Raw genomic sequence first — 23,769 nt, 5'->3', positions numbered from 1 at the left:
AGACAGACATAGACACCCACAGCCAAACAGTGATTGGAGCTTGGGGACTCTTATGGAAAAATAGGGGAAAGAATTATGGTCCCTATGGGAATAGAAACTCCACATGAAGACCAACAAAGTCAAATAACCTGGACCCTTGGGACTCTCAGAATCTGAATCATCAACCAAAGAGTGTACACGGACTGGACCTAGGTCTCTCCGCACATGTGTAGTTGATGTGCAGCTTGGTCTTCATGTGGGTCCTGAACAACTGGAGCAGGGGCTGTCTAAAAAGCCTTTTTTCTGTACGTGGAATATGTTCTACTAGCTGGGTTGCCTTGTCTGGCCTCAGTGGGAGAGGAAATGCTTAGTCTAGCAGACACTTGAAGAGTCAGGGTAGGGGGATATTCAGGGGGAACCCCACCTGCTCAGAGAAAAAGGGGTGAGGGGATGGGGGAAGGATTGTGGGAAGGGGTGACCCAGAGGAGGCCAGTGAGCAGGATGTAAAGTGAATAAGTAAAATAAATAAATTAAATTAAAAAAATTAATCCAGAGATGCTTGGCAACCTATGGTTCACAAACTTCCATAGAAGCAACATAACTGAACATGGATGAAGACATCTGCACTTGTTATTCATATAGAAATTCTGGGTAGGCAAGGAGCAAAATTTGTGTTTTATGCAAATGATGAGTGATTCTACAAGCAAAGCAGAAATTGAAGCAGGCTAATGGGATACTGGCTGTGGAACCTGCAAGGCAAGAGGTGCCGATTGAAACCTTAACTTTATGCCCTTTATGTTTAGACTAAGAAATGCCAAGTCTCACATGACCTGTGTGCCTTCTAACATGCCCTGGAATTTCTGTCTGATGGAAGGTTTTCTTTGTCTGTCAGGTGATAGATGTTAGCACTGTATTGTCCAAAACTGTAGTTTAGAGAACCTCCTCCTCTTAGTATTTGTGACCTGATCTTACACCTGTGCCTTTTTCATTTTTTATACATGGATCCTTTGCTTTATTGGAGAATACACAGGATTCAATTGTCATTTGTGGTCCTTACTAAGTATTTTATATGTAAATTACCTCCACTTATATTCAGAAATAAGACATATATGTCAGTTTCTGTTGATTATTAATTTATTCCAATAATAATAATAATAATAATGATAGTGTCTTTAAAGATTCTGCTATCCAGATCAACCATAACAGTTTTATCAAATCTGATATCTCAATAGGATATTAGCAGTTATGACTTTGTTAATATCTGAATTAAGATGTGATCAAACATTTTAGTTGATGATTAATATTCTAATATTGATAATTAAACTTTCTGTTTGGTTCCAACAGTATTAAGTAGCAGTTTTATATCAGTTTATCTTTTACAGGGTATAAGGTCCAAATCTTAAATTATATGTAAAGCTGGAATCTAAGTGATCATGTCCAAAATGTCTGCTACCTGCTACACAGAAAGATTACAGATTTTCTGAAAATAATTTGATTTGTATAAAGTATGTTCTAATACATTTTTTCTTTGCTATTGTTTTTCTTTCCAGGAAAGCCAACCTCCTTTTCTTTCTCACTCTCCCTGACCCTACACTACTCCTAAAATGTCTACTATTTTCCAGAGTGGTGATACATTTGGGCATATTATTCTACTCATCCAACCATTCATCTGTGTGTCTAGGGAAATTAAGTGGACATCCATGTGGCATCAGGTATAGCACATGGTGTACAGAGCAGCATTCCTAACCAGCACAGTGGAAACAGTGCCTGTTGTACAGCGAGGTGCATTTGCAGAAAGGTGTTACAATGTGCCTTGGCAGCGCTCTGGAGGAGACACTATGGTTGGGAAACAGCCACTGTGCAGATTCAGGACTGTACGAAGTGTACAAATGGCACATTTCAACCATGGTATGGAAATAGAAATTTTAAAAGAAAATACTTGAAAAATAGCAGGGTATAAGTTTTGCGTTCTATCAAGAAATTTGATTTTACCTTTAAGGCACTGAGGACTGGAGATGTATTTGCAGCAAAAACTCCTGAAGCAAAAGGAATTAACAGGTGCTTTATTAAACTTCTAGTCACTATGATACCTAGACCTTAAACCTTTCTTTTCTAGGTGTTTGAATTATCTCTTGAAGCTCAACGGTAAGAGAACTGTGACTACAGCAAGCGTCTCTCGCATATTTCCTTTAGGATCCTGCCCTCTGGGAGTTGTCATCCCTCCAGCTCAAAGACTTTCTGATTCAGGTAGCTTTCACTGTTACTGCCTAAAACTTTTCCTCATCTCTTCTCTCCCAAAACACTTTTCTTAGGATCTTAAGAAGCAGATCTCCAGAGAATCCTGTTTTACTGCCTCCATAACGACGGCCTCTCACTTGAAATCCTTTGGCACCTTGCAGTTTGTCAAGTAGTTTGCTGGTATTCTGAGCCCTTAGTGATGTCAGTGCTATTTGTGATCCAACAGTCTCAGTTTGGATGCCACAAAAGTTCATGAGTTTATAGTCAATTGATCCAGCAACACTATCACCATTCTAATGAATGTCATCAAAACGCTGCTCCCTTGCCTATCTTAGCTACTTGCAGGCAGGTGGAAAGCTTGTCAGGATGGATTCATAACCTGATGTTTGGGAGTTTTCCATGGATGCCTCGGTAGTTCAAAAAATATATGAATAGAGATGTAGTTTTTCTTTTTCTTTACCTTTTATGTCAAACTGAGTATTTGTTTCTTCTTGTCATATTAGGTTTCAAAAGCCTAGACCATTCCTAATTAACCTCTTCTCTCCTCTCTCTCTCTCTCTCTCTCTCTCTCTCTCTCTCTCTCTCTCTCTCTCTCTCTGTCACACACACATATACACACACAATGTCACATATATGTACACATGCATACATGATGTCATATATTGACACATATTTGTATACAGACACACATATATATTGATGATGATGATAGTGATGATGAAGATGATGATGATGGTGATTGGAAACGATAGAGTTAGCAGCATATGGAAAAACCAGAGAATACTCAATGAAAGAGAACCGTGTAGATTTTATATGTTGTCTTTCTTACCGAGTATGTATGACTAGCACTATTCACCTCTTTCTGGTAAATATGCAGTGGTCCCTTGTGGATGCTAATGGATAACTTCATTCTGACCTGACAAGATGCTACTGCATCCAGGGGAATATCCCCCACTTAGAAAGACTCTTGCAGGTGTAATTCATAATTTCTCTAAGCATTCTCATCCTCAAAAGGAGTGAATACAGGACTTCTCGTCTTAGTGCTTAGAACATTGTGCCAGATTGTACAATCTGGAGTCTGTATTCTTGTTCAGTCGAACACTTGACAGCTAGCTGTGGAGGATTATTAATCTTCATGTTGACTTCAACTACAATAATACAGCTGTGCCCTGGCTGGGCGGTCTGTCAGGGTCCATTGCTTTCTAAGATAGCAGAGGGTTTGAAAAACATGTGCCATGACAGACCCAACCCATGACTAGAATTTCAATTCGCTATTCCTGATACAGTGATGAGCAGGGCACACGGTGGGGGGAAGTTAATTCTCCTGGTTTTACTGAGAATGGCAATGCACTGCTTGGAGGTCGGGGGACAAGGAACAGAAATGAAGGATAAATGAGAAACAAGTGGGAAGTTCCCAATTAGCTCCAATCTATTTCAAGTGAAGCTCCCTAACAAGACATTGTGCATACAAGGAAAGTTAATTTATGCATTTCAAGACTTGCTCTTATAACTTTGCTCCTGAAGAATGACATAATCAAACAACAGAAGGGGTATATTAACAAGGGCTTGAATTACTGTGCTTCAAAGCAAGGCATCAGGTAATTGAATTTACTCAGTTTATGCAGGGCAGGATGAAAATAAGTAATCTGGACATTTTGAATAAACTCTGCCAACTTAAAAGCCTCATGACCATTTTGTGAATATTTCTTGCTCATAAATGCAATCTGAGAACATAGAATTGTTTACAATGACTTCAGATTTCTGCTCAGTTGTTACTATTATCATTATCATAGATCTTAAAATGTTTCCCCTGACATCCTTCCTGTGTAAAGAATATGTCCCAAGGACACTCCAGTAAATGAGGTGAACTAATGTAAAATATTAAATAATTCATGTCCTTGGAAGTCACTGAGACTTTCTTCATGTTTTTAGAGAAAGCAAACCAAAGTTGTGCTGCAGAGGAAAAAAAAGGCATCTGCAAATGAAAATACCTTCAATATTTTCTGTTAAACCAAACATGATGTAAAAAAAAACAAAACAAAAGATTTGTAATTTTATGAGGTCCTATTTGTTGATTCTTGATCTTAGAGCATAAGCCATTGGTGTTCTGTTCAGGAAATTTTCCCCTGTGCCCATGTGTTCGAGATTCTTCCCCACTTTCTCTTCTATTAGTTTCAGTGTTACTAGTTTTATGTGGAGGTCCTCGATCCACTTGGATTTGAGCTTTGTACAAGAAGATAAGAATGGATCAATAAAACAGCAACTAACAGATTAGGAATAGAGCTTTACCAATTCTTCATCCAACAGAGGGCTAATATCCAATATATACGAAGAACTGAAGAAGTTAGACTTCAGAGAGCCAAATAACCCTATTAAAAATGGGGTAGAGAAATAAACGAAGAATTCTCAGCTTACAAATACTGAATGTTTGAGAGGCACCTACAGAAATGTTCAACATCCTTAGTCATCAGGGAAATGCAAATCAAAACAACCCTGAGATTCTACCTCACATCAGTCAGAATGGCTAAGATAAAAACTCAGGTGACAGCAGATGCTGGCAAGGATGTGGAGAAAGGGGAACACTCCTTCGTTGTTGGTGGGATTGCAGACTGGTACAACCACTCTGGAAATCAGTCTAGCGGTTTCTCAGAAAATAGGGTATAGTACTACCTGAGGGCCCAGCTATACCACTCATGGGCATATACCCAAAAGACGCCCCAACATATAACAAAGACACAAGACACATTGTCCAGTATGTTCATAGCAGCCTTATTTATAATAGCCAGAAGCTCGAAAGAACACAGATGTCTTTCAACAGAGGAATGGAACAGAAAATGTGGGACATCTACACAATGGAGTACTACTCAGCTATTAAAAACAATGACTTCTTGAAATTCTTAGGCATAGAATTAGAAAACATCATCCTGAGTGAGATAACCCAGTCACAAAAGAACACACATGGTATGCACTCACTGAGAAGCAGATATTAGCCCAAAAGCTTGGAATACCCAAGATACAATTCACAGACCACATGATGCTCAAGAAGAAGGATGACCAAAGCATGGGTACTCCAGTCCTTTTTGAAGGGAACAAAATACTCAAGGGAGGAAATACAGAGACAAAGTATGGAGCAGAGACTATAGCAGAGGATGGCCTTGTCAGACATCAATGGGAGGAGAGGCCCTTTCTCCTGAGAAGACTTGATGCCCCAGTGTAGGGGAATGCCGGGGCTGGGAGGTGGGAGGGAGTGTTTGTGTGGTATGTATGTGTGTGTGTGGGGTGAGCACTCTCATAGAAGCAGGGGGAGGGAGGATGGGATAAGGGCTTTCTGGAGAAGAAACCAGGAAAAGGGTTTGAAATGTAAATTAATTAAATATCCCTTAAAATTTAAAAAAAATTAGAAAAGGAGGTATTTTAAAGAATATAATAGATAACACTTTAAAAAATATATCTAGTTTTGTTTCTCTAATTACATCATTTATTCCCTATCTCCCTCCAAACTCTTCTATGTGCCCCTCCCTTGATGGCCTCATTTTCTTTGTTATTTTTATACATATGTATAAATGCATAAATACATAAAGAAAATTGCCTGTGTCTATTTAGTGTTACCTGTGTCTGTTTTCAGGATTAACCAATTGGTATTTGAAAGTCAATTTGTGTGTCTAAAGAAATTGTTCCTTTTCTCCTTTCTCAGCATTTCTAAGTTGCCTGCAGTTCTTTAATTAGGGTTAGGGCATGTAGGATTTTCCCCTTCCACTGCTGTTGTCAGTGTTCACGTGTTCTTTAGGCAGTCATATTTCTTGAGTATCATGAGTGTAGCTTCTGTCATGTCCAAGGGAAACATTGTCACAGCAGATTCCTTAATATCTTTCTGCCTCTTCTTCCTCAATGTTCCCTGAACTTGAGGTTGTATTGCCTTGGTATTGTAAGGTGTACATTGGGTCTGGGAACTCTATCCTCAGCTGCCCTCAGCCTTTTGACCAGGGGTTCTCTGTAATGGTCTTTAGCAAAGAGAAGTCCCTGTGATGGCATCTGACAGCTACACTTACGTGCAATTATCAATACTTAGAATGAAGACCTCATTTTATTTTTAAAGTAAGGTCTCAATTTGGTTTGAGATTCAGGGAAAATGAGTTTCACTTCCTTGATCATCATTCTTTTTTTGTCATTTTTTTCTTCCTCTTTTATTTATTTATTTTTTTATTTGATATTTTATGTGTTCACATTTCAAATGTCAACCTACTTCCCAGTTACCTCCTCTCCCCTAACCCCTTTTTTCCCCTATGAAAATGCCCCATCCGGCCACTCCCCCTCAATGCCCTGACATTCCTCTACACTGGGGAAAATGAGTCCTCACAGGACCAAGGGTTTCTCCTTCTATTGATGCCAGACAATGCCATTCTCTGTGACATATGCATCTGGAGCCATGGGTCCCTCCATGTGTAGCCTTTGGTTAGTGATTTAGTCCCTGGGAGCTCTGGGGGAGGGGTGTGGTTGGTTGACATTGTTGTTCTTCCTATGTGATTGCAAAGCCCTTAAGCCCTTTTCATCATTTCTCTAACTCTTCCACAGGACTCCCAGTGCTCAGTCCAATGGTTGGCTGCAAGCATCCTCATCTATATCAGTAAGGCTCTGGCAGAGCCTCTCAGGAGACATCAATATCAGGCTCCTGTCAGCAAGCACTTCTTGGCATCAGTAATACTGACTGGGTTTGGTGGTTGCATATGGGCTGGATCCCCAGGTGGGGCAGTCTCTGGATGGCCTTTCCTTCAGTCTCTTCTCCACTCTTTGTCCCTGAATTTCCCTTACACAGGAGCAATTCTTGGTTAAAATTTTGAGAAGGGTGAGTGGCCCCATCCCCCAACTGGGGCCCTTGAATAACTTCTGGATATGGTCTCTACAGTTGCTCCCTCACATCTTCATTCCTATGATTGCGAATTAAACTAGAGTGAGAGTCACAGGCAGATAAGAGAGGAAGTGGAGAGTCTAGTGAAACTATGAAGCAGGACTGTAGGTTCAAGTGCAGTATAAAATAAATAGAAGCCTGAAGTCTTTATGCCCCAAGACCCACCTTCCTCTAGGTATGGTGTGGGTCTTGTTCTATAACCCATCAGGATCATCATCATCTTGCCTCTAAAATCTTGCTATAACATCAGCCTCACAGGTCCGTGTTGTCTCTTAGGTGAGATGCTGCCCATAAGCAGAGTGGGTTGTCTGGCATAGAGAACGCACATGGGATTTAAATCTCATCTGACCATTTTGTTCATTGTATAGTCACATCCTGTCAGACAGATTGAAAATCTCAAAATACTTCCAGAGGCCCTTGGGAATCACTGAATGGGGCTAAGAAAGATTTGATTTTGAAGAAAAGTTCTTCATTTATAAATCCAATTTTACTACTTGCAAAAAATGTAGTAACTATTCATAACACTTTACTTAACCTGTTTTCTTTCTTTTTTCTTTTTTTCTTAGATATATTTCTTTACTTACATTTCAAATGGTATTCCCTTTCCTGGTTTCCTATCCATAGGTCCCCAACCCCACCCCCTCCCCCATACGGGTGTTCCCCCAATTCACCCCCCTTACCGCCCCCAGCATTCCCCTGCACTGGGTGTCCAACCTCAGCAGGACCAAGGGCTTCCCCTTCCCCTGGTGCCCTAACAAGGCTATCCTCTGCTACATATGCAGTTGGAGCCCTAGGTCAGTCCATGTATAGGCTTTCGGTAGTGGTTTAGGCCCTGGAAGCTCTGATTGGTTGGCATTGTTGTTCTTATGGGGTTGCAAGCTCCTTCGGTTCTTTCAATCCTTCCTCTAATTCCCCCAAAGGGGGTCCTGTTCTCAGTTCTGTGGTTTGCTGCTAGCATTGACCTCTGTATTGGACATGCTCTGGATGTGTCTCTCAGGAGCGATCTATATCTGGTTCCTTTCAGCATGCACTTTTTAGCTTCATCAATCTTACCTAGTTTTGGTGGCTGTATACATATGGGACACATGGGGCAGGCTCTGAATGGCCATTCCTTGAGTCGCTGGTCTAAACTTTGCTTCCATATCCCCTCCTATGGATATTTTTTCCCTTTTAAGAAGGAGTGGGAGCATCTGCATTTTGGTTATCCTTCTTCTTGAACTTCCTGTGGTCTATGGATTGCATCTTGAGAAATTTGAGCTTTTTGGCTAATATCCACTTATCAATGAGTGCATACCAAGCATGTATTTTTGTGATTAGGTGACCTCACTCAGGATAATATTTTCTAGTTCATTCCATTTGCCTGTGAATTTCATGAAGTCATTGTTTCTGATAGTTGAATAGACATACAATATGTTTTGAATCCATTCCTCTGTTGAAAGGCATCTAGGTTCTTTCCAGCTTCTGGCTATTGTAAATAAGGCTGCTATGAACATAGTGAACCATATTGTTGCATGTTGGAGCAGCTTTTGGGTATATGCCCAGGAGAGGTATAGCTGGGTCCTCAGGCAGTAGAATGTCCAATTTTCTAAGGAACCTCCAGACTGATTTCCAAGGTGGTTGTACCAGTCTGCAATCCCAACAACAATGGAGGAGTGCTCTTCTTTCTCCACATCCTCGCCAGCATCTGCTGTCACCTGAGTTTTTGATCTTAGCCATTCTGACTGCCGTGGGGTGGAATCTCAGGGTTGTTTTGATTTGCATTTCCCTGATGACAAAGGATGTTGAACATTTCTTTACGGGCTTTTCAGCCATTAGATATTCCTCAGCTGAGAATGTTTTGTTTAGCTCTGTACCCCATTTTTTAATAGAGTTATTTGGCTCTCTGGAGTCTAACTTCTTGAATTATTCATATATTTTGGATATTAGCCCTCTATCAGATGTAGGATTGGTAAAGATCTTTTCCTAATCTGTTGGTTGCTGTTTTGTCTTAATGACAGTTTCTTTTGCCTTACAGAAAGAAGCTTTGCAGTTTTATGAGGTTCCATTTGTTAATTCTTGATCTTAAAGTATAAGCCATTTGTGTTTTGTTCAGGAAAATTTACCCAGTGCCCAGGTGATCAAGACTCTTCCCCACTTTTTCTTCTACTAGTTTGAATATATCTGGTAGAGGTCCTCTATACACTTGGACGTTAGTTTTGTACATGGTGATAAGAATGGACCGATTTGCATTCTTCTGTATGTTGAACCAGCACCATTTGTTGAAAATGCTATCTTTCTTCCATCGGATGGTTTTAGCTCCTTTGTCCTAGGTCAAGTGACCATAGGTGTGTGGGTTCATTTTTGGGTCTTCAGTTCTGTTCCACTGATCTACCTGCCTGTCTCTGTACCAATATCATGCAGTTTTTATGACCGTTGCTCTATTATACTGCTTGAAGTCAGGGATGGTGATTCCCCCAGAAGCTCTTTTATTGTTGAGTATAGTTTTCACTATCCTAGGTTTTATTATTCCAAATGAATTTGCAAATTGCTCTTTCTATCTCGATAACTAATTAAGTAGGAATTTTGATGGGGATTGCACTGAATCTGTAGATCGCTTTTGGCAAAATGGCCATTTTACTATATTAATCCTGCCAATCTATGAGCATGGGAGATCTGTCCATCTTCTGAGATCTTCCTCAATTTCTTTCTTCAGAAACTTGAAGTTCTTGTCATATAAATCTTTCACTTGCTTGGTTAAAGTCACACCAAGACATTTTCTATTATTTGGGACTATTGTGAAGGATATCATTTCCCTACATTTTTTCTCAGCCTGTTTATCCTTTGAATAGAGGAAGGCTACTGATTTGAGTTAATTTTATACCCTGACACTTTGCTGAAGCTGTTTATCCAGTTAAGTAGTTTTCTGGTAGAACTTTTGGGGTCACTTAAGTACACTATCATATCATCTGCAAATAGTGATATTTTGATTTCTTCCCTTCCAATTTGTATCCCTCTCACCTCATTTCATTGTCTGATTCCTCTGGCTAGGACTTCGAGAAATATATTGAATAAGTAGGAAGAGAGTAGGCAGCCTGTCTAGTCCCTGATTTTAGTGGGATTTGCTTCAAATTTCTCTCCATTTTGTTATGTTATCTACTGGTTTGCTGTACATTGCTTTCATTATGTTTAGATATGGACCTGATCTTTCCAGGACTTTTATCATGAAGGAGTGTTGAATTTTGTCAAATGCTTTCTCAGCATCTAATGAAATGTTCATGTGGTTCTTATCTTTGAGTTTGTTTATATAGTGGATTACGTTGATGCATTTCCGTATATTAAACCATACCTGCATCCCTGGAATGAAGCCTAGTTGATCATGATGGATGATTGTTTTGATGTGTTTTTTGATTCGGTTTGCAAAAATTTTGTTGAGTATTTTTGTGTCAATATTCGTAAGAGAAATTGGTGTGAAGTTCTCTTTCTTTGTTGGGTTTTTGTGTAGTATTGGTATAAGCATAATTATGGCTTCATAGAAGGAATTGGGTAGTGCTCCACCTGTTTCAATTTTGTGGAATAGTTTGGATGGTATTGGTATGAGGTCTTCTATGAAGGTCTGATAGAATTCTGCACTGAACCCATCTGGTCCTGGGCTCTTTTTGGTTGGGAGACTTTTAATAACTGCTTCTATTTCTTTAGGAGTTATGGGGTTGTTTAGATGATTTATTTGTTTCTGATTTAACTTTGGTACCTGGTATCTATCTAGAAAATTGACCATTTCCTCCAGATTTTCCAATTTTGTTGAATATAGGCTTTTGTAGTAGGATCTGGTGATTTTTTGAATTTCCTCAAATTTTGTTATTATGTCTCCCTTTTCATTTCTGATTTAACTTGGATATATTCTCTGTGACCTCTGGTTAGTCTAGCTAAGGGTTTATCTATATTGTTGATTTTCTCAAAGAATCATGGTTTTGTTGATTCTTTGTATAGTCCTTTTTGTTTCTACTTTGTTGATTTCAGCCCTGAGTTTGATTATTTCCTGCCCTCTACTCCTCTTGGGTTTATTTATTTCTTTTTGTTCTAGAGCTTTTAGATGTGCTGTTAAGCTGCTGACATATGCTCTCTCCTATTTCTTTTTGAAGGCTCTCAGAGCTATGAGTTTTCCTCTTAGTACCACTTTCATTGTGTCCCATATGTTTGGGAATGTTGTCTCTTCATTCTTATTAAATTCTAAGAAGTCTTTAATTTCTTTATTTCTTCCTTGACCATTTTGTCATTGAGTAGAGCTTTGTTCAACTCAACTTCCATGTATATGTGGGCTTTCTGTCGTTATTGTTGTTATAGAAGACCAAACTTTGTCCGTGGTAATCTGATAGGATGCATTTGATTATTTCTATCTTCCTGTATCTGTTAAGGTCTGTTCTGTGACTGCTTATATCGTCAATTTTGGAAAAGGTACCATGAGGTGCTGAGAAGAAGGTATATCCTTTAGTTTTAGGATGGAATATTCTATAAATATCTGTTAAGTCCATTTAGTTCATAACTTCTGTTAGTTTCTCTATGTTTCTGTTTAATTTCTGTTTCCATGATTTGTCCATTGATGAATGTGGGGTGTTGAAATCTTCTACTATTATCATGTAATCTTCTACTATTGCAATGTGTGCTCTGAGCTTTAGTAAGGTTTCTTTTATGAATGTAGGTGCCCTTGCATTTGGAGCATAGATATTTAGAATTGAGAGTTCATCTTGGTATATTTTTCCTTTGATGAATATGAAGTCTTTTTTAATGACTTTTGCTTGAAAGTCAATTTTTTTCGATATTAGAATGGCACCTCCAACTTGTTTCTCCAGGCCATTTGCTTGGAAAGTTGTTTTCTAGCCATTTACTCTGAGGTAGTGTCTGTCTTTGTCTCTGAGGTGTGTTTCCTACATGCAGCAAAATGCTGGGTCATCTTTACATAGCCAGTCTGTTAGTCCATGTAATTTTATTGGGGAATTGAGTCCACTGATGTTGAGAGATATTAAGGAATAGTGATTGTTGCTTCCTGTTATTTTTGTTGTAAGAGGTGTAATTATGTTTGTATGTCTCTCTTTTGGTTTCATTGCAAGGAGATTATATCCTTGCTTTCTGTCCAGTGTAGTTTCTCTCTTTGTGTTGGAGTTTTCCTTCTATTATCCTTTGTAGTGCTGGATTTGTAGAAAGATATTGTGTAAATTTGGTTTTGTCATGGAACATCCTGGTTTTCCATCTATGTTTATTGAGAGTTTTGCTGGATACAGTAACTTGGGTTGGCATTTGTGTTCTCTTAGGGTCTGTATGACATCTGTCCAGGATCTTCTGGCTTTCATATTCTGGTAAGAAGTCTGGTGTAATTCTTATAGGTCTGCCTTTATATGTCACTTGACCTTTTCCCCTTACTGCTTTTAATATTCTTTCTTTGTTTTGTGCATTTGGTGTTTAACTATTATATGACGGGAGGAATTTCTCTTCTGGTTTAATCTATTTGGAGTTCTGTAGGCTTCTTGTATGTTTATGGACATCTCTTTCTTTAGGTTAGGAAAGTTTTCTTCTATAAAGTTGTTGAATATATTTACTGGCCCTTTAAGTCAGGAGTCTTCACTTTCTTCTTTACCTATTATCCTTAGGTTTGATCTTCTCATTGTGTCCCGGATTTGCTGGATGTTTCGAGCTAGGATCTTTTTGCGTTTTATATTATCTTTGAGTTGTGTTGATGTTTTCTATGGTATCTTCTGCTCCTGAGATTCTCTTTTCTATCTCTGGTATTCTGTTTGTGATATTTGTTTCTATGATTCCTTGTCTCTTCATTAGGTTTTCTATATCCAGGGTTGTCTTCCTTTGTGCTTTCTTGATTGTTTCTATTTCCATTTTTAAATCCTGAACGGGTTTTTCAATTCCTTCACCTGTTTGATTGTGTTTTCCTGTAATTCTTTCTGGGATTTTTGTGTTTGTTTTTAAGGGTTTCTACTTGTTTACTTGTGTTTTTCTGCATTTTTAAGGGACTTCTTTATGTTCTTCTTAAAGTCCTCCATCATTTTCATAAAATGTGATTTTAAATCTAAATCTTGCTTTTCCAGTGTGTTTGGATATCCAGTATTTCCTTTGGTGGGAGAACTGGGCTCTAATGATGCCAAGTAGTCTTGGTTTCTGTTGCTTAGGTTCCTGCACTTACCTATAGCCATTGGGTTGTCTCTGGCGTTTTCTTGTCTTGCTGTTTTTGTGAGTGACTTGACCCTCCTGTAGGCCTCTGTGTCAGCACTCCTGAAGAACTGTTTTCCTGTTTTCTTTTAGCCTTTTCTGAGAACAGGTGCTCTCATTTCAGGTGTGTAAGAGCTCCTGGAGACTGTCTTCCAGCTCTAGGTGCAGTCAGGAATCAGAAGGGTCTTGCCTGATTGCTCCTAGATCCTTGTACCCAGGGGGCACAGTTGGCACTAGGCAATTCCCTCTTGGTTCTGGACTGTGGGCAGAGGGTTGTCTCCTCTGACTTCTCAGGAGTGTCCACACTTCTGAGGGTCCAGTTCTCTCCCTCACAGGATTTGGATGCATGGAGCAGTCTGGCAGGATCAGTTCAATCCTGGACACAGACCAGAATCGCAGGTACCAGCAGCTGACTGTTCCTATATTCCTGTTTCCAGAGGCACTGTGCAGTTTCCCCTTGGACCAGGGATGTGGGAAGAGGTTTGTAGAAGTGGTAGTCTGTCCTGCAGTCTCAGGATGTCTACACTTCTGGGTGTTCAACTCTCTTCCCCTTAACCTGTTTTCTTAACCTCCTCAATACAGATGATATTAGTATTTACCATACTGAAGAGCTGAAAGAATAATGTGAAGTACTTTAAGAATTTACTATGATTCCAAGCACATGCTAAAGACAAAATTTTAACCTTTGATTAATTGCCAATAGTTTTATATAACTATAACCTAAAATATTTTTTGTGATATACATATATACACTTCCAAATGCTGGTGATTTCTCTGTGGTTGAAGTGTTATCTCTCAAGTATGAGGACAAAAAAATTAGATCCTCAGAACACACATAAATACCAGGTGACAGAGGCATCCCACCTGGGGCAGCGAGGGGATCCTCAGAGTAAGTTGTGCTAAGGTACACATCAGATCAGTGAACCCTGGACCTGGTTGAGAGGCACTCCTTCAGTGAGTAAGTTGGAAGAGCAACTGATTATTCCAAACATCAGCCTGCACATGTACCCACACACATGCCAACATGCACATATGTGCGTGCATGCATGTGTACATGCTAAAATGAAAAATGTGGCCGGAGAATAGCACTTTCTTATCTAGCACATGGTTCCTCTCTAAATATGACACTACTGTTTCCCATAGTTAAATAATTGTTTCAAATGTAATTCATTTTAGCAAGTAAGTCAGAGAAATATCAATTACTGTTCTAAAGACCACTCCCCCTTAAAAGCTATTAGTGGTTTTCCTTCCAATATATGAAAGCACCAGAGAAAAAGATCAAGAGTGATTAAATATTGAAGAGGAATCAGTTTCTGAAACAGTAGTGGGTGGGTTTGGATTGAGGGATCCTTTTACTTGTGGGCGTACATAGTGCATAATATATGGGAGGCTGAAACTCAAGCAGAGGCTAGAGTGTTACTGATGAGAAAAGCTCAAGAATGTAATTTGTAAGTACAGTAGGTAGAAACTCTATGGGCAAACATTCCTCAAACTGCGTAAATTCTACTCAGGTCCTTGGCCGAACCTTGAATGACATGTACACAGGGGAGGGATAGAGGAGATTGGCTGAAGGTTATAGCTAAAAAGCCAGGGGAAGGAAGCCAAACTTTCAACCCCTGCCTACAGTAGGAGCTTTAGAATTCAGACGATGGTTCTAGACATAGATAACTGTTATGCTAAAAAACCATCATATTTATAGGTGTATATCATAATTCAAAATCTGTTTCATATGCAATACTCAGCATATAATAAACTTTGAGCAAACATAAGAAAAAAGCATAAGATTCATAGTCAAGAAAAATGTAGTCTTCAATGCTATCTATTCTTAACCTGTTTGAAGAAGCAGGTGAGAGACTGACTTAAGGAAGTATAACCACGATGAATAAACAAATAGGAAACCATAGCAGATAAGTTAGAATCAAGTGGAGCCTGAGAAGCTAAAGTTGATATTACCTAAAATTAAAATGTTACTTTAAATCTATGTGAGAATTAGTCAATCTGAGTAAATTAAATTGGTAAAGAGATAAAATCTAAGTATGAGTTCTCACTGTCTGATAGAGAAATCCTTACAGTACTGTGTGTGACTAAAATGCTATGAGGAGGGTAAGAAGGTGAAAGAGATGAGAGAAAGGTTTGAATAGCTGATCAGTGAAAATGCTCAGTTCTCATGAAGAACAACACAGAGTTCCAAAGACTTCACAGGAGTCAACTCGCATTAAAGGCAAAGAGAACGATGAGGCACTTGGCAGACTGCTGAAACCAGAGCCAAGAATAATCCATATGTCGCGAGTTGTTGAAAACATCCAGATGATTTATTACACCAAAGAAAAAGTGGTTAAAAACAATGGCTGACTTATCAGAAGGAATGAAGACTAAAAACATCCAAGGGGTGTTTTAAATGTGTTAAATACATAAGGCAAATAGCAGCTAACCCAAAGTTCTATGTTCCTCAAAAATGCCATTTGGAAATAATGCAGACATAAACAGCATTTCATCAAGACAAGACATGGAAAGCTCAGTACCAAATAAATTACCTTAGAATGATGGAAGATGAATCCAAACAGAGGCACACATTTAAAGAAACAAAAGAAAAGTGATAGATAAGGGAAATGTATAAGTAAGTATATATTTTCTACAATTCAAGTTCATATGCCTATTTAAAAAAACCTAAACGATTGTCGTTTACATCATATGGTGCTACTATAGGCATAGCCAATATAAGAACACACATTGTGCAAATGTCTCTGTTTCTTTTCCTGCTGTTTATAAAATACCCCTATACAAGCATCTTCAAAGAGGGTTTATTTCAGTTCACAGAACCAGGTGACAGTCCCTCATGTCAGGGTGGTCACCGCCCTATAGTTAGTCACATCATGTCAGTGAGAAACAGTGTGATGAACATCTTCCACATGTAGGTGATTCTAGTTTTTTGTCACACTGACAACTAACAATAGCCACCAGAATGACAATGACAAAACATACGAACATCCAAGCCAACTAACTATACAGAGCTACACAATTCTGACACTTTACATAGCACAATATAACTGAATTTGATTCGAAGTAAAAGGGAAAATAAACCATGTATTCAAATTGAAAAACTATGCTTCATGTCTAGATAAGAGGACAGAGAAAACATGTAACTTAGACATGAGGAGGTAAAGGTCAGCTGAAAAGGAATGGGTGAGAAACATGTTCTATTTGAACAGTAAGAAGATCTGTCGAGTGGCTTTTATAGCCAAAGTAGGTATCAAGGAAAAACAGAATGGCCAGAGACAAAGTAGGACACCTCTGAGTGGTTGGAGAATTAAAAACATATAGGAATATGTGAGCCTGAAGAACCAACTGTTGTACTTAATCTAGAAACCGGTGTATCCATGAAGAAAAGTGAGCAAATCTCAATTATACATGGACATATGCATTAGATTTCTGTAAGAAATTAGTAGAACAGTAATCGATAGAAAAACTATGAAGCATCAGTAGGAATAAAAACACTGAAACAGCCTTGTCATTTATTTTGAACTGACTGACATTTATAAAATATTCTATGCAACAAGTTTATAAAGCAATTCTTCTTATTGTACTTTGTGGGAATGGGGTTTGAACACAGGGCCTTGTGTATGCTAAGTAAGTGCTTCACCCTGAAGCTACATTGTTACCTTGTTCTTTCCCCGTGCATATCTTTTCTTGACAGTCTTCCTAAGAATACTTGGGATTAGAGTCTTCTTCCACTGGGTCTGGCTCAGAGAAATTCCTTCAATATACTCAGGGCATGCTCACAACAATAAGTGATGTGCTATACTATAAACAAAAGACTCCATAAATGTCAACCATTAAAACAGTATAGTATCCATCAGTGAAAATAAGATAGGAATCAATAACTAATATATCTTTAAAGATTTCCAGTTATTTGGGGAAATGTTCTCACTGTTCTGCCTAGATAGTTGGCCAGGTGAAGTCATAAGAACACTTCAAAATTCTGCCATTTAACTTACACAGGACTTGTGATGAAACTAGTGAAGGCTGATTTCAAGTGTTGGCTTTCCAGCTGATAAAATCCTAGGTCTCATCGTCTTTGAGGTGTTAATATGTGAGCTCGTTAACCGGGGACAGAAGACTTACCATCACCACTTTGACAGGCATGTCCCATCCTGTGAGAGTCTGAGGAAGGCGGCAATATGGAGGAAGAGAGAATTCGCCCCGCAGAAGCTGCAGCGTCCAAGTGCACAACTTTGCTATACTGAAGGTGTTGCTTCTGTCCACAATTGGACTGGGTTCCAGCATAAGCAAGTATTTCTCTTCTGGTTTTTGTCAAATACTTTTTATTTTCATTATTCCACACCAATTTGTACATGAGTAGCACTACATGTCACCTCTTATCCTCAATGAAACACTCATGGTGACCAGTTTATTCAAACGCTCAACACACCTTACAGTTCTCACACAGTGACCATTGTGACATGGCATCGTTCCTATTGTTATAAATTGCTGATATAATTTAAAATTAATTGTTAAATATAAATTGAGTAGCATATTTAAATCATCACAGCTGTGTTTATAAAAGAGAACTTAATCCTTCAAGAAAAATGAAAAATAAGGTACAATGAAGTCCTTTTCTGTAATCTATCTCATATAATAAGAGACATTTTCATATGCTTGAGATAGCAATTTCCACATTTAGTCTGATGGGGGAGGGTATTCTCATTTTCAGCATAAGAGGACCCATTGACCTTGCATAGACAGAGAGTTGAAGAAGTGAGGAGCAGCATATCCTCATGAGATGACTGTTCATATCATTTGACATTAAACCAAATCACGCCAAAGAGAAACAAGCACCCACAGAAAACTGATCAAACCTCACGGATTATCCCGTAAATACATTCAGAACCACAAAAAAAAAAAAAAAAAGCAAAACAAAATGAAACAAAAAAAACCACAAGTCTGATACATCCTGCAAGAAGTAATTGTCAAACTGAAACGTGAGAGCATAGAAAAGGCTGTTTTAGAAAACATTCAAGCGAAGACCGCAAATTCACTAAGTCTAGAACACTGACTGTGGTCTCCTCTGGTTAGTTAATGTTGACAAGGGAGAGAAGGCTGGTAGAGAAAGTGAGAAAGCCGAACCTGAAGGATTTGAATCTGGAAGCTGGTTCCGAGCCAATTCAGTAACTTTAGACTTCTATAGGGATAATTATGATGTAAAAAAGACTCAAAGCAAAGGAGTGAACATTCGAGAAAGGCAGGTTACAAAGGGGAGCTACAGATCTGTTGCGAGAGTCATAACAGAGAGATCTAGGACAGTAAAATCTTAAATGCACATACTGGTCTGAACGCTTACAAAGGTGTTAGTGATTTACCTGAAGAGACATGCCCCTGAGGAGAGGCTGCAGTGACCTCGGGAACACTGAGAAGTACAGACAGTAAAGGCAGTGGCTCCCAAGAAGCTTGCCTGGGAGCAGACATGGGAATCTGGGCAGTGCGTAGTAACCAGCTCATAAAATGGCTGAGGGTAAGGGACTAGCACTGGACCATGGGTCTGAACTTGGCCCAAGCACACAGACTAGAATAACTCTGATAGGGCAAAAGCAGAATGCAATGGGCACATCAACTACTTCTTGCTTTTCCCTTCCTTTTTGTAACAGTTCTCAAGGAAGTTGTCACATTTTTTTCCATTTCATTTACTTAACTTCCGTGTCCCAGAGCATGAGAAGAAAATTGTGGTATAAATCCCGATTGAAGAATGTTGAGAAGTCACATTAACCGCATCTAAGTCACTGGGGTTATTTTGTGCCAAACTTGGGAAGCATTGTTAGACCATTCTTCTCCTTGAAGAATGAACAATGGGACTAAATTCAGACCTATAGCTGCAGGAAACACATGCCAGTCCCACTAAATTTTCACCTTGGACATGACATGTGTGCCCCATTGCCTTAAATATTTTATTAAGGGGATTTGAGAGTCTTGTGCTTGGAGATTTTTTTTACTGTATGATTCCATTTGGCTGCAAATTGTAGATTAGAAGCTTTTAATACAGTTAAAAATGGATAGAAACACTTAGGACCAGTTCATTGAATGGAATCAAAGGTTCTTTAACAATATTAACCAGCCCCAAACTGTTGTGGCATTTGGTCTGTGACCTGATTTGTCAGGTCTGAGAAAACAGTGAGGATGGAGCACAATAACTAGAATACAAGAGAACTGCCTGAATCATACCTGGTAACTGTGGGTGGCTAATTAGGAGATGTAGGTTCATCAGTTGGCAACACAGGATGAATGTTGGATATTCATTATCCTTTTGGCTAAAGGATAATGGGGTTTTAGGATAGTCATTTCCCTCCTCTGCAGCTCTGGTGTGAACAGAGAAATCTTCCCAGAAAACTCCAGACTGTCATCTCTGGGGGCATCACCATAGAAACAGAACAGGCCTGTCCTCCATCAGGGATTAGGGAAAACATCACAGAAGATGTAAGTACTGGAGAAAATTACCCAAATTGCATAAAACACTACATGTTTTGAACCAGAAGTGTGTGACTATATTTACAGTGAGATTTTTAAAATGAAGAACAGTTGAATTAATCTGTTTGTAAAACAGAGTGTTTATTTTATGCACACAATCTTATTTGTAAGCCTGGGTGGCAGCAAAGGAAACTGTCAACCTAAAGTAAACCAAGATAGAGTTGACCACACATTCTACGCTACTGTCTTCTGACTGCAGAAATGACTTAAGATGTGTGCTTATACAGTCCACATCCCAGTAAACCAAGCCTTGCTGTGCGCATACCAATGGGAACTATACAACTGTTACATGTTTTCAAAATCTGATGAAATGTACCCTGCTTTACCTGGACCAGTGGTTGCCACATGTTGTGTGTGCTAGGTATAAATTTGGGTTTCATTTACATCTGGAACCATACGTTTTTGGCTCTGTTTTAAAAGTACAATTTATTGACGAAGTCATCACTCAGTACTGTGACATCATTACATTCTTGTCTGAAAGATGGTGAATACCCCATTGTTACTATAGTAACTAAAAAGACTACATAGTAGTCTTGTGTCCAAAGGGCCTAAGCTACCATGATACAGGCGCCTGTGAGCATTTGACACAAAAAAGCTCTTCACTGCCAAGCATCGAGCATCCCTGCAGCAGATAGTTCCTGTATCAGTCTCTATTTCTTTTGTGTAATGAAATTATTGTATTCTAAAGTGCAAAGGTCCTTCCATTCTTTCTGTCAGTGTGTATGTCCTTGCTTCAAGCCCTGGGAACTTCATATCTTGCATTCTCATTTGCAAGTATTCTGTTTCCAAGGGAACAATTGAATTTGAATGATGAAAACCAAGCAATAGTATAGCCCCGATGTGGCTATATGTGTGACCCACCCATTATATAAAGGAGTGTCACCCATAGTATTTCAAAATGCTGAGTTCATTCAGAAGCAGAGTCCTGAGGGGTAAGTTTTCAGGATTGGTTTTTGTGTGCATATGAGAAAGTGACAATCCAGTGCTACCTGTGACCTGCTGAGAAGTCAGAGGCCTGAAAGGAGACTGCCAGAGAGGCTGAACTAACCTACCTGCAGAGGAAGACTCTAAGTTGTGCCTTGGAAATCACCAGGGAGTCGCCAGAAACTAGAAGCAATCAACGCAGAGAGTGGAGGTCCATGTAGGCTTCACGGAAAGCAAGGGCTTATTTTTTTCTTGTTTGTTTTGTTTTGTTTTGTTTTGTTTTTTACAGAAATGTAAACATAAATACATAAACTATCTACTAAGTGCTTTTTTGGTTGTGAGCCTAGCCTTTAACGGCTGAGCCATCTCTCCAGCCCCTACTAAGTGCTTTTTAATAGCAATTCTAGGACACTTATTTAACTCTTTTCAACAGTACAAAACCTAAACAAACACAAAATCATAGGAAAGAAAATCAATTTCAGAGAAACATCTCCAGGAAAAATAATGCCAGATAGGATAAAATTTGCCAAACATTTCACCATGACAATTTGAAATGATCATAAATGGAATATCCAGAGTGATATGATGGGATGGTAGACAATGATATCAAGGTGTCTGGCAGTAGAGTGGAAACTGCTGGAATCCAGTGAAATGGCAGAAAGGGGGGAATTATTTAAGAAGCAAGTCTTAAGGAGAGGATCAAAAGACATGCTGGTAACCGTCAATACACACCCAGAAGCTGGCAACATAGCTTCTGCCTTGCTTATGCCGTGGGTGTGAGTCCCAAGAGCAGGAACATAGAAGCACACTGATAGATGGAAAGGGGTTAGGTCTTTTCAACTGTTGGACTTGTCAGTCTAGCACTCAGGGGATAGAGACAGGAGGATCATGGTCATCCTTGGCTAAATTGGGAGTTTGAGAGTTTGAGGCCACCTTCCTCACCCCCCCCAAAAAAGCGAAATCGCTGGTAATTATGTAATACATACCAGGGGAAGAAAGTCTTGACCAAGAGGGCACCACTTCATCTTACAAATTATCTTTGAGAACAGGAAGCAATGTCAAGGTCATTTCAGATGAGAACACACTAAGCTGAGGTTGGACTCCCCACACCCATTTCCTCCCAGAAGACAATGAGGAAACGCTTGTGACCCAGAACACCATGGCAGGCATGTGTGAGCAATGCTTCTCCATTCCTCATCAGACTGCTCAGCACAGGACAGAGGATGGACAGAGCCATAGGAATCAGGGCTATCATTCGCCCCAGCCTCAGGAGTCAAAGCAAGAGATGGAGCAGCCAAGTCAATAAAAACGTGGTGCATAATGGCAAGCAAAGGCTGGCTGGGAAGACTTTACTATCAATTGGTTAAAGGTCATAAAATTGGAAAGATGTACGTGGACTAAAATTGTGTAAGTAATACCTGAAGTGAGAACACAGGGTTGGGGGTCAGGAGGAGGGTGTGGTTAGCACTGCGAGCTCATCTGGGCTTTATTGGAATAGCTGAAACATGAATTATAACATTGTAAGCCTGCGAGTCACAGAAATCTTAAGCACACATAAAATATAGGGTATCACTGGCTTAATATAACTAAGATACTTGGTTTTGAATACCTGTTATTCCCTGTACACTCTCTCACACACATGCACCTATTCAGATGCACACGCTCTTGCCTGGCACACGTATTTACTTTGGGAAAAAAAACACTGAGAAGAACACTGTGCACGTTAGCCAGAGGCCAGAATCTTCCAAGGAAGATTGCTCTTTAGCTGTATAAATGATCGACTCAAAAGGTAAAGCTCATAGCACCAAATACATGATAAATATATTAAAATAGCCCAAGTGGACAACAAGGTTATGCTTCTCACATGTGATTCTGAAATATTAAATGAGGCCTAAAACCTTATTCCAGAAAAATAAGCATTATAATAAAGAAGTAATTCCAAGACATCATTGTATAGAAAATGCAAGGCTAAACTTTTAAAGATGTCTTAAATCAATATACAAAGTAATTGTACCTTGGGAAGAAATTCTTTTCCAGAAGAACTAAATTTCTCAGTCCATAAAAATTTATTTTATATTGAGAAAAGACAATGAAGCCAGCAAGAAAATAGCAACAAAAGAGCCAGGTTGAGGAGGATGCTCAACTCCAGGGCATACACAGGACAGGGGATGGTAAGTCAGACTTTGCAGAATATGACCTTCCAGAGAAACGAGTTTCTAATTACTTACAATACTGTTTTCTGTTTGGTTGGTTGATGTTTGGTCACTTGTTGGTATAGGGTCTCACATGGTCCAAGCTGACATCTGACTCAACATCCATGGGATGCTGTGAGTCAAACCTGGGCTTCATGCAGGTGGGCAAGCCCCTGAGCTACATTGCCGAGGCTCCTTTAAGATCATTTCTGAGGCTCTACTCAAAAGTAATGACAGAAGAAACTGCATGAGTCATGGCCTGCAACATCCGGCTGTATTTAACTGGTGTCATATCATATGCCCTGAAGAGAAAATTCATTAGGAGGAAATAGAATGAGGTCCCACGGCAGCTTGTGGCCGTCAAGAACATCGTGATTCTTGTGTTTACATGTGTGTATTTGGGAAGAAGAGACTAGAAAAATGTTATCACATTTTGGAGATGAGAAGCTAGAGCTGTCTTTGAGGACGTGCAAGAATGGGAGGGATCTGTAGTGCTTTTCCGGTTTATCCCCTCTCCAGTTTGATGTTCCCCTGCAGCCTCCTCTACCTCCAGTAACTTAATTGTATTAACACTTACTCTAACAGGTTCATCCTTTTCTCCCATCAACATGCCATGAAGCCTGATCAAGTCCTGGAGACATTCACGTTTGTCTCTGCCTTTCTGGAATTTTGACACAGCTCCTTGAAGATGAGGCACCTGAAGATACCCACACTGCTCCTGGCACTGTTAGCCTTGATCATTGAAGTCAATTCTGTGGCCACTTTATGATACATGTGGCCACTTGAGTTAAAACTCCTTTAGAATCTGGGAACTTCCAGTCA

The 23,769-nt window shown here is 39.4% G+C and overlaps 1 long non-coding RNA gene across 4 annotated transcripts; it reads left to right on the top strand.

Annotated features, from left to right (window-relative positions):
* On the top strand, positions 1-23,769 carry LOC147996570 (uncharacterized). Of its 4 annotated transcripts, XR_015678336.1 has the most exons (6): positions 1-284; positions 2,096-2,226; positions 6,790-6,912; positions 13,651-13,714; positions 17,455-17,605; positions 23,533-23,759. It is a non-coding gene; the product is annotated as an uncharacterized LOC147996570 (long non-coding RNA). The 4 variants fall into 4 exon arrangements; XR_015678331.1 differs by lacking the exons at positions 6,790-6,912; positions 13,651-13,714 and having other exon boundaries at positions 12-284; XR_015678330.1 differs by lacking the exons at positions 6,790-6,912; positions 13,651-13,714 and having other exon boundaries at positions 17-284; positions 17,455-17,601; positions 23,533-23,765.

Source organism: Rattus norvegicus, chromosome 2, assembly GCF_021556685.1.
Source record: "Rattus norvegicus strain SHRSP/BbbUtx chromosome 2, alternate assembly SHRSP_T2T, whole genome shotgun sequence".
Classification (NCBI taxonomy): Eukaryota; Metazoa; Chordata; class Mammalia; order Rodentia; family Muridae; genus Rattus; species Rattus norvegicus.
This window is presented reverse-complemented; position numbering and strand designations above follow the sequence as displayed.